Source organism: Dermochelys coriacea, chromosome 1, assembly GCF_009764565.3.
Source record: "Dermochelys coriacea isolate rDerCor1 chromosome 1, rDerCor1.pri.v4, whole genome shotgun sequence".
In the NCBI taxonomy this organism is placed as follows: domain Eukaryota; kingdom Metazoa; phylum Chordata; order Testudines; family Dermochelyidae; genus Dermochelys; species Dermochelys coriacea.
Window position 1 is genome coordinate 229,099,014 of NC_050068.2, and position 15,063 is coordinate 229,114,076.

Here is a 15,063-nt window from a genome sequence, read left to right on the forward strand (position 1 = left end):
GACCAGAGGGGAATGTGGTAGCTGTGCACAAGAAGTATCTAAGCATCAAGGAGGGAGAGAAATTGCTTATGGTATTTCTCCGAGGGGACTATAACTTGGGGTAATAGGATGAAATTGAGCCAAAGGAAAATTTCCCTAAATATCAGGTTTAAAATGTATTTGATAACAGAATACCCTTCCCAAGGGACGCTGCAGATGTCCAGCTGCTTGAGACATTTAGGACGAGGTGCTACACAAAATTTTTGTAACGCCAGGGTGCAAAAAAGGGTCTTTCTTCCATCATCAGGTCAGCCTTTTAAACAGGCTGATGTCAGAAGTGACAAGTGCAAAAAACTGTCTGATTTGTGTAAGTTGGCCAAAAAATGAAGGATGGGTGTAAGTGTTAAGTGAAATTAAGTAGTGTGCTAGATGAGTGAAAGTACACTGAGAAGGAAGAAGCAGAGGTAAACAAATATATAGCATTTAAGTCACTTCCCTATGTGCCTCAGGTTACTCATATGAGCGATGGATATAATACTACTTACTTCCTCACAGGGGAATTGTGAAGCTCAGTTAATTCATGTTTGTAAAGTACTTTGGGATCCTCACAGGACATGTTTTGTCATTTATAACATTTGTATTTGAGAACTACTGAACAAGTATGGATGAAAATATAGAGCTGGGCACTGATTAGCCATGCTAAGGAATCCTCTGTGTTCAAATAGTCCCTGCTCATAGACTGGGTACCGAGAACAAAAATCAAAAAAGGAGGCAAATGAGCACACTTGAAACAGAAGAGGAAAATGTATATGCCAACAAGCAGCTCATTAAAGCAAAATGTCACAGGTCTTTGCAGCTGACAATTTCCATCATGTGGCAGAAGGATAACATATACTATGGCTGTGTTGAAGGTTATGTCTTGGAGTGAAGGTAGGTGCCTTGCTTACCACATACATCATTCCTGGATGACCTCTGTCTTGTGATCTGGTCTTGGGCTATGAGGTATAACACTATGGCTGTACTTCTTAGTAACTCCACGCCTTTCAGGGGCAGAGGGTGTGCATGCACACACACAGGTAATAGAGTTCAAACCAAAAGGAAAATAGCCCCAAGACCCAGGTCCCCTTCCTCACACAAAGCAGGGGAGGCAGTCTTTCAGGCTCTGCAGGAAGTTTTGCTTCCTACCCTTCTGCTTGGTTGAAGGCCAAGAGTTAGTCATAGAATAGAATATCAGGGGTGGAAGGGACCTCAGGAGATCATCTAGTCCAACCCCCTGCTCAAAGCAGGACCAATCCCCAATATCTGCCCCAGATCCCTAAATGGCCCCTTCAAGGATTGAACTCACAACCCTGGGTTTACCAGGCCAATGCTCAAACCACTGAGCTATCCCTCCCCCTCCAAAAGAAACAAAACCGGTCCCACTTCCTTCCTCAGAGGGCTCAGGCTGGCAGTACTCTCAAGCAGTTTATCAAGTGGGCTCTAGTTCTGCTTCTTTCAGAATGCCACAGCTCCTGGGCTGAGTGCCTCCCTTTTAAGGGCCCACTCCCAGGCCGAACAAACTGATGTGGTGGGTTGGGGTTAATTGCGACCACAGAAGTTCCTTAAGCCTGCCTTGACTGATGGGAGTATTATGTGTCCCACCCTAGACTGTATTGAGTTTCCATGGGGAACTCTGCATTGGGTGCAGGGAGGATAATGTACAACACCCTTGGACTTGCAGAAAGCTCTCTGCTGGGTCCAGAAAGAGGGAATAGGATGCCTTACAGGTGGTAGATACCTCCCCACTTTCCAGGTGGGAGAGGAGTGAAGGCCCAATAGGGATGGGCCGCACCGGTCCAGCAGCGCCTCAGGAAGTTAAGTATGCCCACAGCCAGTGGTAAGCTGGAGCTGGTTTGCACCAGTTCGCTAGAACCGGTTGTTAAATTTAGAAGCCCTTTTAGAACTGATTGTTCCACAAGGGACAACCGGTTCTAAAAGGGCTTCTAAATTTAACCGGCCAAAAGTGGCGCCTTAGCGCTGACTCCATGGGTGCTCCACCCCTGGAGCACCCAAGGGGAAAATTTGGTGGGTGCAGAGCTCCCACCGGCAGCTCCCCACCCCACTCCTGGCCCCAGCTCACCTCCGCTCCGCCTCCTCCCCTGAACGCGCCGCCCCGCTCTGCTTCTCTGCCCCGCCCCCCGCTTCCCACGAATCAGCTGTTCGCGCGGGAAGCCGGGGCAGGCTGAGAAGCAGGCGGCGGTTTCCCGCTCAGGCCCAGGGAGGCAGAGCGGAGGTGAGCTAAGGCGGGGGGGGATAGCGAGGAGGGCCGCCCGTGCCGCAGCAGGTAACCCGGGATGGGGCGCGCAGGGGAACCACTCCCTGCCCCAGCTCACCTCCACCACCCTAGGCCTGAGTGTGAAGCCGCCGCCTGCTTCTCAGCCCTCCCCGGCTTCCTGCCGAAGAGCTGATTCACGGGAAGCCGGAGTGGAGGGGGGCGCGGAGAAGCAGAGCAGGGCAGTGGGTTCAGGGGAGGAGGCGGAGCGGAGGTGAGCTGGGGCCGGGCGCACGGTGGGGAGCTGCCAGTGGGTGCTCTGCACCCACCAAATTTTCCCCGAGGGTGCTTCAGCCCCAGAGCACCCAGGGAGTTGGCGCCTAAGGCACCACTTTTGATGTGATCAGTGGGGGAGCAGCCACTCCTGCTGCTCCCCCTTAGCTACGCTCCCCCACCCCTAGGAGCCAGACGGACCTGCTGGATGCTTCCTGGGAGCTATCCCAGGTAAGCACTGCCGGGACTTCCCCCCTTGCCCCCCGGAAGGTGCCTCCAGCTCTTAGGGATGGGGTGGGCACCCACTATGGTGGCCCACGAGACCCTCCTGCCTGGTTCTGGGGGCAGTCAGGGGACAGGGGAGGGGGGTGGATGGGGTAGGGTTCCTGGGGGGCATCAAGGAACGCAGGAGGGTTGGGCAGGAGTCCCGGTGGTGGGGGTGGGCAACAAACCCCTCGTGGGGTGAGGAGGGAACCCGTTATTAAGATTTTGGCAGCTCATCACTGCCCACAGCATCTTTTTTAAAAAAATAAGCGGAACTGCTTATGTTATTTTCTGGTGGGGATCGCTTACCCTCCCTTGCTCTTTATTTGCTGCAAATTAAGGAGCCACTTGCAGGGTCCCTTCTCAAGTGAATTTGCAGTGTGACTATCAGTTCAGGACCCAGTTTCAATTTGAATTTTCTGCTGCACTTTAAGGCACTAAACTAGGCAAACATGGGAGAAGCTAATGCAAATAAACAGGGATATCAGAAGTCAGGCTACACTTCCTTGGACTGCACTATCATCTTGTTTACATAAAGTGATCATTCTCATCCAGGAATCGGCAACCTTTGGCACGCAGCCCGTCAGGGAAATCCGCTGCGAGAAGCAGCACAGACCGAGGGATGTGAACCGCAGCCAGTGGGAGCTGTGATCGGCTGAACCTGCAGACGCTGCAGGTAAACAAACTGTCCCAACCCACAAGTGGATTTCCACTTGATGGGCCACGTGCCAAAGGTTGCCGATCCCTGCTCTAGTCCATGTCAACCACCATCCTCAGCCTAAGTTGAGCTGCTGCCAATTTTTGTTATGGCGTTTTTGTCCTGTGTGGCCTGCCCTGATTAATCATTCCCTGCATCAGTCTCTTGCTTTGAAACAACAAGTGGGCCAGTACTCTGATTTTAACATTTTTCTAGAAGGTTCATGATTTTCTGATAGTTCACTTGTATGCCTTGCTAATAAAAGCAAATTCTCTCAAGATATTCTGCACCTTAAAGCTCGGCTTTAATAAAAAAAAAAAAAGAATTACAAGTAAGAATGATCATTTCCAGACAAAGATCATTTACTTTGTAATATACCAGGTCTTAAGCAGATCTCATACACTTCCCTGGCTGCTACATATACACAGATCCAATGTTTCTGACACTGCGGGCTTGATACAGCTGTCACACTGGTGTAAATCAAGAGTAACTCCACCAATAGCCATAGAGTTACAATAATGTAAAACCGGTGCAACTGAGATCAGGAGGTGGCTCTGAGTTTCAGGATAAGATCAGTCTCACTTGGGGATCAGGCAGTGAGAGAGTCATTAGTAGGAGAGAGAGTGTGGAGCTACCCTCCATCCCGGGCAGGTAAAGCTGAAGAACTAGCTATATCCCTTTGTCAATGAGGAGTATAGATTCTTCTAGAAAATGGCTGCTGCTGTACTTGGCTTCCTTATCATGGATGAGGGTATAGCACCAATGCCCCACCCATACCCAGTCTCCATCTTCAAAACAGCCCTTTGGGGATCCTGGCACCAGTGGAGGAGGGGAATACCTCACCCTGCCATGCAGATTCTCTATACTATGCAGTTGCTGCCTGAACACTTACACAACACATGTGCACAGTTCAGAAAACGTGTCTCTCATCTATGCATCACCCTCCCCCCACCGCCCACACAGACATCATCTAAGAACTTGCAGCAGGTTCAAGCTCATGGGCAGCGGGCGTAAGAGTCCAGAGGAGACGAAGACTCCCCAAACAGGATGCAGCACACCTTCTTCTCGGAGGCGTGCCAGCCCACCGCCTTGGCAACTCCACTGCCGAAAGGGCATCCAGGCTGTACTCCCGCCCGCACTCCCGCTCATCCTTGTCCCCCATGGCCCCACCCATGCTGCTCCTCTTCCACCGTCGCTCCACCTCTTCTCCCCAAGGATCCCCCGCCTGCCACTCAGGACGAAGAGGTGCGAGCGGCAGGTGGGGAGGGGATGAAGAGGCACGAGTTGTGGGCGGTGGGGCCTCAGGAGAGGGGGCAAAGAGGCAAGAGCATCAGGCAGGGGGGTCTCGCAGGAGGGGGCGAAGAGGCACAAGCAGTGGGCAGGCTGGGCCAGGCCTGGGGTAGAGTGGGAGCGGAGAGTGGACGGGACCTCAGGGGGAGAAGGGCGAGCAGGGGTGGGCCTGAGGCAGAGCAGGGGGCAGGGCCACAGTCCAGATGCCAATCCCCCCCACACACTTCTAGGGAGCTTCCAGAGCTCATGCCCAGCCTCTCCAAAGGCAGGAGTCACATGCTGCCCATGCTCAAGCTCCAGTTTCCTCAATGGCAAATGAGGACACAATGCAGCCCATGTCTACCCAATTTACCTGCCACTTATTTTCCTAGAATCCTTCAATTCCTGAGTACCACAAGTTCTTCCCAATGCCAAACCATGAATACTTTTTAATCCTCTTTGAACGGTAGGGCTTACTTCATTCAGTGGCATATACAACCACTATGTCAGTTTACACACACACACCCCTCCATGCCAGTTTCCTTATATGGGTAGTTAGTTATAGTTCACCCTTTCAGCCAAACCAATCAGAAGTCCTTCCCTCCAGGACAATGAAAGTCCAGTGCAAACAAAGAATTCACACAAGCCAAATCCTCCAGTTCTTATTCTCTGAGGTACCATTCTACAGTGCAGTGATCCACCAGATTGGACTGGTCAGTTCACAAATACAAATACAAACAAAGCTCTTCCTTCAATCTTCTCTAGAAGGTCTACCCATCTTCACTCCACCCAACTCCTTTCACAGCCCTTACCAGAAATCACTGGTGTTCTTATTCTTCCTTACTAGAGTCAGCAGCAGTCCTTCCTCCTTCAGATCTGATCAGAGGAGAGGCCTGAAAACATCTACTTGCTCCCTGAAGGTCTCTCACTTCACGTTAAAGCTGATCAGAAATCCCACATTTTCCCCCATAAAAGTCTCCTTTAGACATTTTTAACCCCCAAATTTTGGGGGTTTCTGAGAGTTTTTTCCCTAAAAAAGTGAAAAATCTTGTTTCTTTTTGACTTAAAATGACATTTTGTTATTTGGAAACACTTTTCACACTGTTCTACCATTTTCCACCTGGAAAAAATTAGAAAACAATAAGAAAGTGAGTGAAAATAGGTATTTTTCACCAGGCTGCCCTTTAAAGAGCCAGGACGTCCCTGTGACACACCTCTGTATACAAATATTGTTTCCACTTTTGTAATGATTTGTGGCCACTTTATTTATTTGTGATAACAGTTTAATTTGTTATGTTCAACTAAGTTGGTGTATGCTTCAACCTTTCAGTCTTTGTAACAGAAGCATTACTGACTTAGTTGGCATTTTCATGTAATTTGAGGGCAAAAGTAACATAGAGTGGACTGAAAACACGACTTGCAAGAACTGTTTAACATGCAATCAGAATCACCAGATGGATATCCCCTTTATCACTAATTCAAAACATAACTGTTCTTCAGTACCAACTAGAGCCAATGAGAGATGCATTTTAGGTCTACACATCCAGTATTTCAAAATACTGTTATACTAACTGACATAGCAACTTCCTTTTCTTTCCTGATACGTCCACTTCCATACCAAACCTCCAGCAAAGCATTCATTTTATAATTCAGAAACCTCAACTCAATCTCAGGAATGATATTTTGGCACAATTATGAGATATTCTCCACTAGGAAGCTATATGTGGACCATCTGCAGATACAAATGTATAAACAACCTTGATAATAAAAATTCTACTGATTAATTGTCTTGAGGCCAGCCACTCTGGAATCTACTGTATAAAAACCACATAATCCTTTTAACAGGGGAGTGGGGAGAACTTTCATAAGTGAGCACATTTGAAAAAAAAAACAGAACATTTATGCAAATACTTAGCCAGTATCTTTCCATATTCATTTTGCCATACACTTAACCAGTATTTTTCCATATTCTTTTTTGTCACTGTTGAAGTGTGTGTACTGAAGTCTCTCTCTCTCTCTCTCTCTCTCTAAGAGTCTTCAGCATTTCCTCATGGTTGATCCTGCAGTGAAGCCAGAATCATGTGTTTATCCATTCATCTGTCTCTCTCTCTCAGGGTTTTTATTCTGCTACCAATCACTATAGTACCTGACAACCCTTCATGTAAAGTCAATCGCAAAGCTATTAGTGGACTTCCTGGAATCTTTTGGCACGTCTCCCTTTTCAGGAATTAATTTTTTTTAAGGTTGATCAGTTTCAAGATTACAATTTTTTTGGGGGGGGGGTTGGTTGATTGGTATTTTTGGGGGAGTGTCAATATTGTGAATGTCATTCCTGTGATGACAAGGCCTTTTTGAAGAAGACTTCACTTTTGGACAGAATTGGGATATCACATTTACGTAGGTTTCAGAGTAGCAGCCATGTTAGTCTGTATTCGCAAAAAGAAAAGGAGTACTTGTGGTACCTTAGAGACTAACAAATTTATTTGAGCATAAGCTTTCGTGAGCTACAGCTTACTTCATCGGATGCATCCGATGAAGTGAGCTGTAACTCACGAAAGCTTATGCTCAAATAAATTTGTTAGTCTCTAAGGTGCCACAAGTACTCCTTTTCTTTTTGCACATTTACGTAGAGCATTCTCACTTATTTGAAAAGATCGAAGAGGCCAGGAGAAGTGACAGGCTGGGAAGTACTCGTAAGGTATGCTCTACGGGCCTAGTTTAACTTCCATTGATATCAATGGAAAGATTCCCATTGACTTCAAGTCCCTAGATCCATATTGCTTTCGCAATAATTAGCTAACATGGGAAGACCAATTTTTAAAGAAATATGTGGGCAAATATATACATTTCATTGTTTGTTTCAAAAGAGCTATTGAAAAGAGTGCACTCTTCGCCCAGGCTCTGGGTGCCTCTGACAATCTTTAAATAGAGAACAATCCCATTAAGTTAACAGACCCTCTCAGTAACATGAAACTTAAACCCTTTCCAACAGACCTGCTTATAAAACCCACAAATCTCCCTCCTCCCTCAAAGTCAAGGAGGAAGAGCTGGGTGTTCCCTTTTGGTCAGAAAACACAGACTATTTTGGACCATCACAGGAGCAAATTCCAAAGGCTGGGGATGGACCCTGTAAGACAACACCCTGCCAGTAGTCCCCTCTTTTATACTAATGGGACTCCAGTTCTAGCACCTCTGCTTCCATAATACCATGGTTGTGGTAAGCAAATGAGAGGAACTTTTTAGGGTATGTCTACACTTCAAGCTGAAGGAGTAATTTTCAGCATGGGCAGACATACTCACACTATCTCTGAATGAACTAGCACACTAAAGATAGAAGTGTAGCTGTGGCAGAGTGAGCAGCAGGAGGAGCTTGCCTCCCAAGTACATACCTAGCATTTCTGATGGGAATTTGCTCCCGCACTGGTCCAAAATATGTCACAACAGGAAGTGTAGACATATCCTTATATATGAAGGTCCTAGGGCATTTAGGACTTTATAAGTCCATACCAATATTTTAAATTCTACCAAGGAGCCCACAGGCAGTCAGTACAGAGCACTGCGCTTATCAAGAGACCCTTTGCTTAACACGTGGGCTGGCCCATTCTGCACTAACTTCCATTTCCAGATTAATTTAAGACATAACCCTAGACAAAGAATGTTACATTCATCCATGATGACGAATGAGAGTCACAATGTCCGCATCCTGGATGATACATTATGAAAGTACCTCTTTAAGGGAACAGGTCAGCAGCAGCCCAAAAGGTGTGGATGGCTCAGGCCCACACTAAGAGCCTGAGACTGCATACTTTGTTTAGCACAGATATCACTACCACTCAGATGGTACCATCACATTCTTTTATGTAGTGTAGGTTGAGGAGTGTAACTTTATTTTCACGTCAGACCCCCCCACCCCCCGCAAATAGTCTTTTCTCACCTTTTGCAGGTCACTTCTTATCCCAAAACTCCGCCATCTGTAGCACTCTGTGGTGTCCTGCGTTACTGGAAACTTTGAATTACTACATTGAGTCTTGTACCAAAGTAAAACATAGCAGTTGTCCGTTTCATTGAATATATCAAGCTGGGCTGTTAGCTTACAAAGAACTAATTAAACATTCTTTAATATGTGTCATGGTTTAAGGATTATTTTTATGTTACTTCACTCCCCAAAGCCAGTACTATGACTTGGCATTCTATTTCACAGTCTAAGGCTTAATTTCCCCATAACTACACACAATATTAACCTTCTGCCCTTTATCTAGGTGCTCAGAGAAAAATGGCCAATTACAAAGCCATCTATTCTTTTAACCCTTTTCTTAAGTGACTGAAATGTTAACTGTGCGATGATTAAAATGTTCTTAGGTTATTTATAAAGCCTTCTGTATTGTCAAGTCAATTTCTCAAACAAACACTGGTAGAAGAAAGAGAAAGGGATGGGGAGGAAAAAGAAGAGGCACTCCATTCTATTGTCTGTTGACATATTCAAGATAAATGTTGTCAGCTTCAGAGTGAAGTTATGTACCAGTGACCTTTTCCTTGGGCAAGCAGAGTCCCTATCTCAGGCACTTATATGACCCCATATTACTATAGTGTCTGAGCACCTCACAGTGTTTAGTGTATTTATCCTCACAATTCACCTCTAAGGAAGTGCTATTATCCACATTTACATTTTACAAATGGGGACACTGAGGCACAGAGAATCTAAGTGACTTATCCAAGGTCATATAGGAAGTCTGTAGCAGAACAGGGGCTGGACTCCAGGTCTCCATAGTGCCCTAATCACTAGGCCATCATTCTTCTCGATCCTCCCTGGCCCATCTGAGGTCAAATTACAAGCCTGGAAGGGTTGTGAGGGCAAGTTGCCAGACAGAGCTTCCTCCTCTCTTCAAGAGGAAGGAACCAGCTGAGATAGAACAGGATGAATAGGCAAAGATCAGATTCAGGTAAAATCAAGTAAAATCCAAAACTACTGTCTGTGATTTAGAAGAGATACACAACTTGGAGCAGAAAATGAAGAAAAGCAAAGAAAAAGGCATTGCCAACATCATTTTTGGGGGGTATGTAATTTTTCAACAGCACTCCAGATTATTTTTTTTAAACAAAGGTACTAAAATCATTTAAAATAATATTTGACACATAATGAACCTGGAAACTTCTCTTAGGAATAACTCGGAATAATTTGCTGCTAGACCCATATCTGATATTTTTCTTATATATTTAGGCAATCCTTAAAAAGTTTTAGTTTTATAGTCACTATCATTTTAAAGATTTCTTCTGTTTTTCTAGAGATGATACCAGTTCTAGTGGTATTCCCCATTTTAAGTGTAGAGAATATATCTCAAAACATTGGAATCTTTGAAAACAGAACAAAATTGGGAAGTGTGCTCGCTATACCTTTAAAAAAAATCCTAATAATATCTTGACTATATCAATCAGTTTGTTTAGACTTCATAATGTTTCCACCTTACGAATCCACCAAGGTTCAGAACATTTATCTCAGCAGGCTACAGAACTTTCCATTTGTCTTTATTACATGAAGCTGGATCATTCTAATTTCTTGTTTACAGGCCACTTAGGTCATTTTTGTATGCTCTTTGATTGACTCCAGTGATGGGAGTGCTCATTAGGATTAGCATATCCAACAGAGCTGAGGCAAAGTTCAGCTAAGTTTTGTAAAGTGCTTATCAAGCAGCTCTCTCTTTGAGTTCATCTCTAATAGACAAACAATAGAAACATACATCAGTGTAACTTCCTACAAGACTTTGAAAAGTTATCCAATGTTTGTTCAACACCACCTTAGGAAATTGGGAGACTGAATAGTACAGAGTGATGATAATAGGCTATGAAGAAGTGGTGGCAAAGAACTTACAACACAAAGTTACTTAAGATATAAAAAGCATTTAGATAGCTTCTACTTTCTAAACTGACATGACTAAAAAGAAGCCTGGTCTCAGACCACAAAATGCATGATTAACCTGTGGAATTCACTGCCACTAAATGAGGCTACGATCTCAGCAGAATTTTTAAAAATAGACATTTATATGGATAACAAAAATATCCATAGTTAAAATCATGCATTAAAAATGAACAAGAGTTTTGGAAGCTACATAGCAACCCTCAAGCTTCAGGGCACAAGCCAACCTGTAATTGTTGGGGGTTAGGAGGGAATTTTCCCTGGGGGCAGTTATCCCATAAATGCCTACTGTAGGGTTTCTTGCACCATCTTCTGAATTATCTAGTATTAAGCCACTGTTGGTGGCAGTGTATAAGACTGTAGAGACTACTGGTCAGATATGATGTGAAAAGTCCTATGACTGTATGACTGAATAGCGTAGGGGATATCAAGAGATCAGGACCTGTGCATTAAAGCAGTTTAACCTACTTTAACGTGCTTCTCAGCAAGTATAAGGATATGCATGTGAGCCCTGTAGAGAGCACCTCTAGCTATTTAAAGTCTTTATATAGCCCAGATTATCTCAGATTATCTGAGCACCCAGAAAATATATGGCAGAAACCAGCTATTTATAAATAAGGCTATTTGTCGCACTCCAGCAATTGTGCCCAAGAAACTAAACCTGTGCTAAGTTGGGGAGGGTATGGCTCTAAACGAGCATCCTTAGCTCAGTGTTCACTGGGGTGGGTGGTGGGGAAGATCAGATGAGCTGTAAACATGCAAAATTCTTTGAAAGTCCTTTGAACCAATTTTTAAAAAAAGATTGTTTCAACTGAGCTTGTAAACTTTTATTTTAACTTTGAGAAACAGTTTACATATTCCTCTGGTGTAGGAAGATGTCACAACATGCTGGGATGAGTGTGACATTTTCTATACAAGCAGACCCAACACAGATTAATCACACTCCTCCGTAAACAAACATTCCTGCTTAGAAACAAATCTGTTTACACAGAGAAACCTGCGATGGGACTAGAATTCGGATCTCCAGATGCTCAGGCTAGTTGTTCCTGCAACAAGCTGTACCAGCTTCAATAGTCTAGACAGCTAAGGCTCTGTGGGGCAGGGACCATTTTTTGTTCATGTGTTTATACAGTGCCTAAAGTGCAATGGGGTCCTGGCCCCTGGCTGGGTTTTCTAGGCACTACTACAGTACAAGTGATAATACACTGGATCAGGGACCTCTGTCACAGCACCATGTTTAGATTTTAATTCATTATGCTTCCAGATCAAGAAAGGTTTCTAATATGGCTTGCTTACCCGGTACAGAAAGGACAAAACAGTGTTTGAACTACATTTCAATATGTGCTCTAGCCTAACCCCTTCACCTTGTGCTATCATTAACACAAAAACAAGCCTTCTGAATGCACCTTAATTTCTGTTTTTCAACAGGTATCTCAAAATGGCAGTGGGGTGTGGTGGATAATATTGGAGTTTGTCATTTTAGAGAACTGGATTCGACGATGGAAGTGACCTTGCATAAACTCTCTGCTAACTTACATTAAAAATGGAGGATGGTAGAGGGAAGTTTTTGGCAGCTCTTTCCTGAGCATCTTCTAGTTTGGGGTTCATGGCCTCAGCCAAAATAAGGGTAGCATATTGCATGGAAATGTAAACAGCAATGAGAAGAGTTAAGATGTGAAGTCCTACTCCCCTCTTTCCCAGCTCGAGTAACTTCCCCCCTAGGCTATAGAGTTGGGGGAGTGGGTCAGTCAATCACTCTCCGTTTTCTTTCCTGATGGTGTTTGCATCACGGCAGATTTGTCATCAAAATTTTTAACTCACATTATTTTCACTCCATCCATTCATTTTTCATCAGCCCACAATGAAAATTCGAGTCATGCTCAAAGTTTGTATTCTATGTTTTGGTTTTTGTCATTTCAATGAGATTTTTACAAAATAAAGGTTTAAAGATCCTATTAATCTGAAAACTTCTGACACAACTTTAACCAGGGAGTCAACTCGAGCTGTGCTGATAATGGCTTTTTCAGTTTGCTGGCAAGTCCAAAAAAATTTTAAACTATTTTTACTTTGAGTTGAACTGAAAACAATTTTTTAAATTTAAATTTAAATTTTTAAAAAATTTATTTTGGCAAATAGAAAAGTCAAAAAAAGTCAGGTCAAGTCTAAACTTTCAGGCACTTTGACAGAAGTAAAGAATGATTGGAGGAGGAGGAGGCCCTTCCTTATAATCTTTAGCACCATGGTTATGGTCCTAGGAAACCCGTATTCAGCTCCCCCCCGCTCTTTATGTGAGAAGGAATTTGAACATGGGTCACTGTAGTGAGGTGGACTGGCCCTCCCCAAACAGAAAAAGAGGGTGGCTCCACCCCCTCCTAGGTGAAGCCCTACCCTCTAGCTTCACCCCCCGAAAGCCAAGGGGCAGGGCCAGAAGTATAAAGGTGGGACCCGGAAGCTCAGTAGGGGCCCAGCCACTGGAGGGGACAGGTGCATCCCCTGAGCACTCGTGCTGGGAGTTGTCAGCAGGCCCGCAGACCGCAGAGGTCAGGATCCCCGCTGACGCAGTGGCAGAGCACTCCACCACCCTTAGGGGCCAGGGCTGGGATGCAGTGGAGTGGAAGGGCCTGCGTCCCCACTGCCACCCAACCAATGAGTGGCAGTCTCCCCCTCCCTCAGGCTAGCTGAAGGAAAGCCTGAGTTAACTGACTTTGTTTGCAGCCCCACCTGAGTGCAGGTTGGAGTTGGGTGACTTTGTTTACTGCCCTGCTCTGAACCAGAGCCTAGGCTGATTGACTGTTTGCAATTCCACCTGAGTGAAGGCCAGGGAAGGTACTAGGGCTGCAGGGAGGCAGCCGGGGCAAGAAAAGGCAGCAGGTCAACCCCCTTGCCAGTGATGGGTGGCCACTTCAGACTGCAGTTTGCCTCTGAGAGAAGGGGGTAGATGACGACTGGTAGTAGCCACTGAGGCAAGGTGGGTATAGGGAGTTGGGGAGACCCAGAGTGTGGGGATGCTGCCATGGGGCAACACCCCAAGGTAAGGGGCACCGTAGTCCGGGAGGATGCGAGGCCTGAAGTGGTGGAGATAGAGGGGCAGGTAAGGGCAGGGGAGGAACCAGCCAGAAGAGGGTGTTGGATCATATTAAAGAAGTTCTGTATTAAAATCACAAATGAGTTTGATTCCCCATAGTTTAAATTCCAGGGTATTACTAATTAAGAGGTCTCTTGATTTTTGGTACTGGCTTTCTCCCTCCATGTGTGAAACTTGCAAGCAGCTAATTGTGTTAGTACATTCTAAGACAGAGTCTGTTCTCAAAGCAATTCTTTGTAACAACTATTCACAGAGAGAGAGACTCAAAGCAATACTCTGTAACAACAGAAACAGCACCCAGAGACTCCCCGCCCTTTTGTTGTATACATCTCGCTTTGTTAACAATTGTGATTAAAATAGAAATAGAGGATGTATGTGGATGGATGCTTGATGTGGATAATAACTGAATGATCAGGGAGGTGCCAGCCTAAGAAACCAGTGTCCATCGGCTGAAGAAGGCATCAAGTGGAAATAATCCGAGGACCCCCGGAGGGCAGACTGGAGTCCACCCAACAGCCTCAAGAACGGGAGAACCAAAGAACAAGATAACATCTGGCAGTACGGAGCTGTCAGGAATGTGCCATCTGCTGATTGATTCAGCAACAGCATGATGAAGCAATTCCCATAGACTGGCATAGGAAGAAATTCCTATAAAAATGGACTCTAGAAAGTGAGAACTTTGGGGTCTGATTCTGCAAACCGACTTCCAGGAGCATCAGATGAGCATCTGACAAGGCCCTGCTCCCTCCTCATGTCCAGGCCACCTGGCCAGTGGCTTGGCATGAGCAACTCTAAGGCTGGTAACTATGATAACAACTTTGCAGAACCTGTGTGTGTGTGTGTGTGTGTGCGTGTTAATAAATTTGATATTGAATGGAATGTTATAGCTATAACTAACTGCTTACTATGATTCTTTCTGTATTCACAATAAATGTGGCATTTTGCCTTTTCCCCTTTAATAAGATCCTTCTGGCTTTTATTTTATTGGTATAAGGCTCTCCTGAGCTGGATGAGCTAATTTCCCAATTGACGAGCAGGAGACGCTGCAGCCGTGAGTGCCCCGCCTGGCTACAGTCACCTACATTGCAAGAGAGTTGGTTAGCCACCAGACTAGGGAGTATTCTGGAGTGGGGCTTTCTCAGTCTCTCCTGTTGAAGCTTTTCCACTTTTTATATATAAATACATAGCCACTGAAGCAGGGTCTTGAACTTAGGGCATTCACCTAGGATTTGGGAAACCAAACTACCAGGCTCGCTCTCTTTCCCCAGTGTCTCCATAAGAGTCACTTGACAGATAATGTGACAGTAGATGGTGCTCAACAGTATTAGCACACT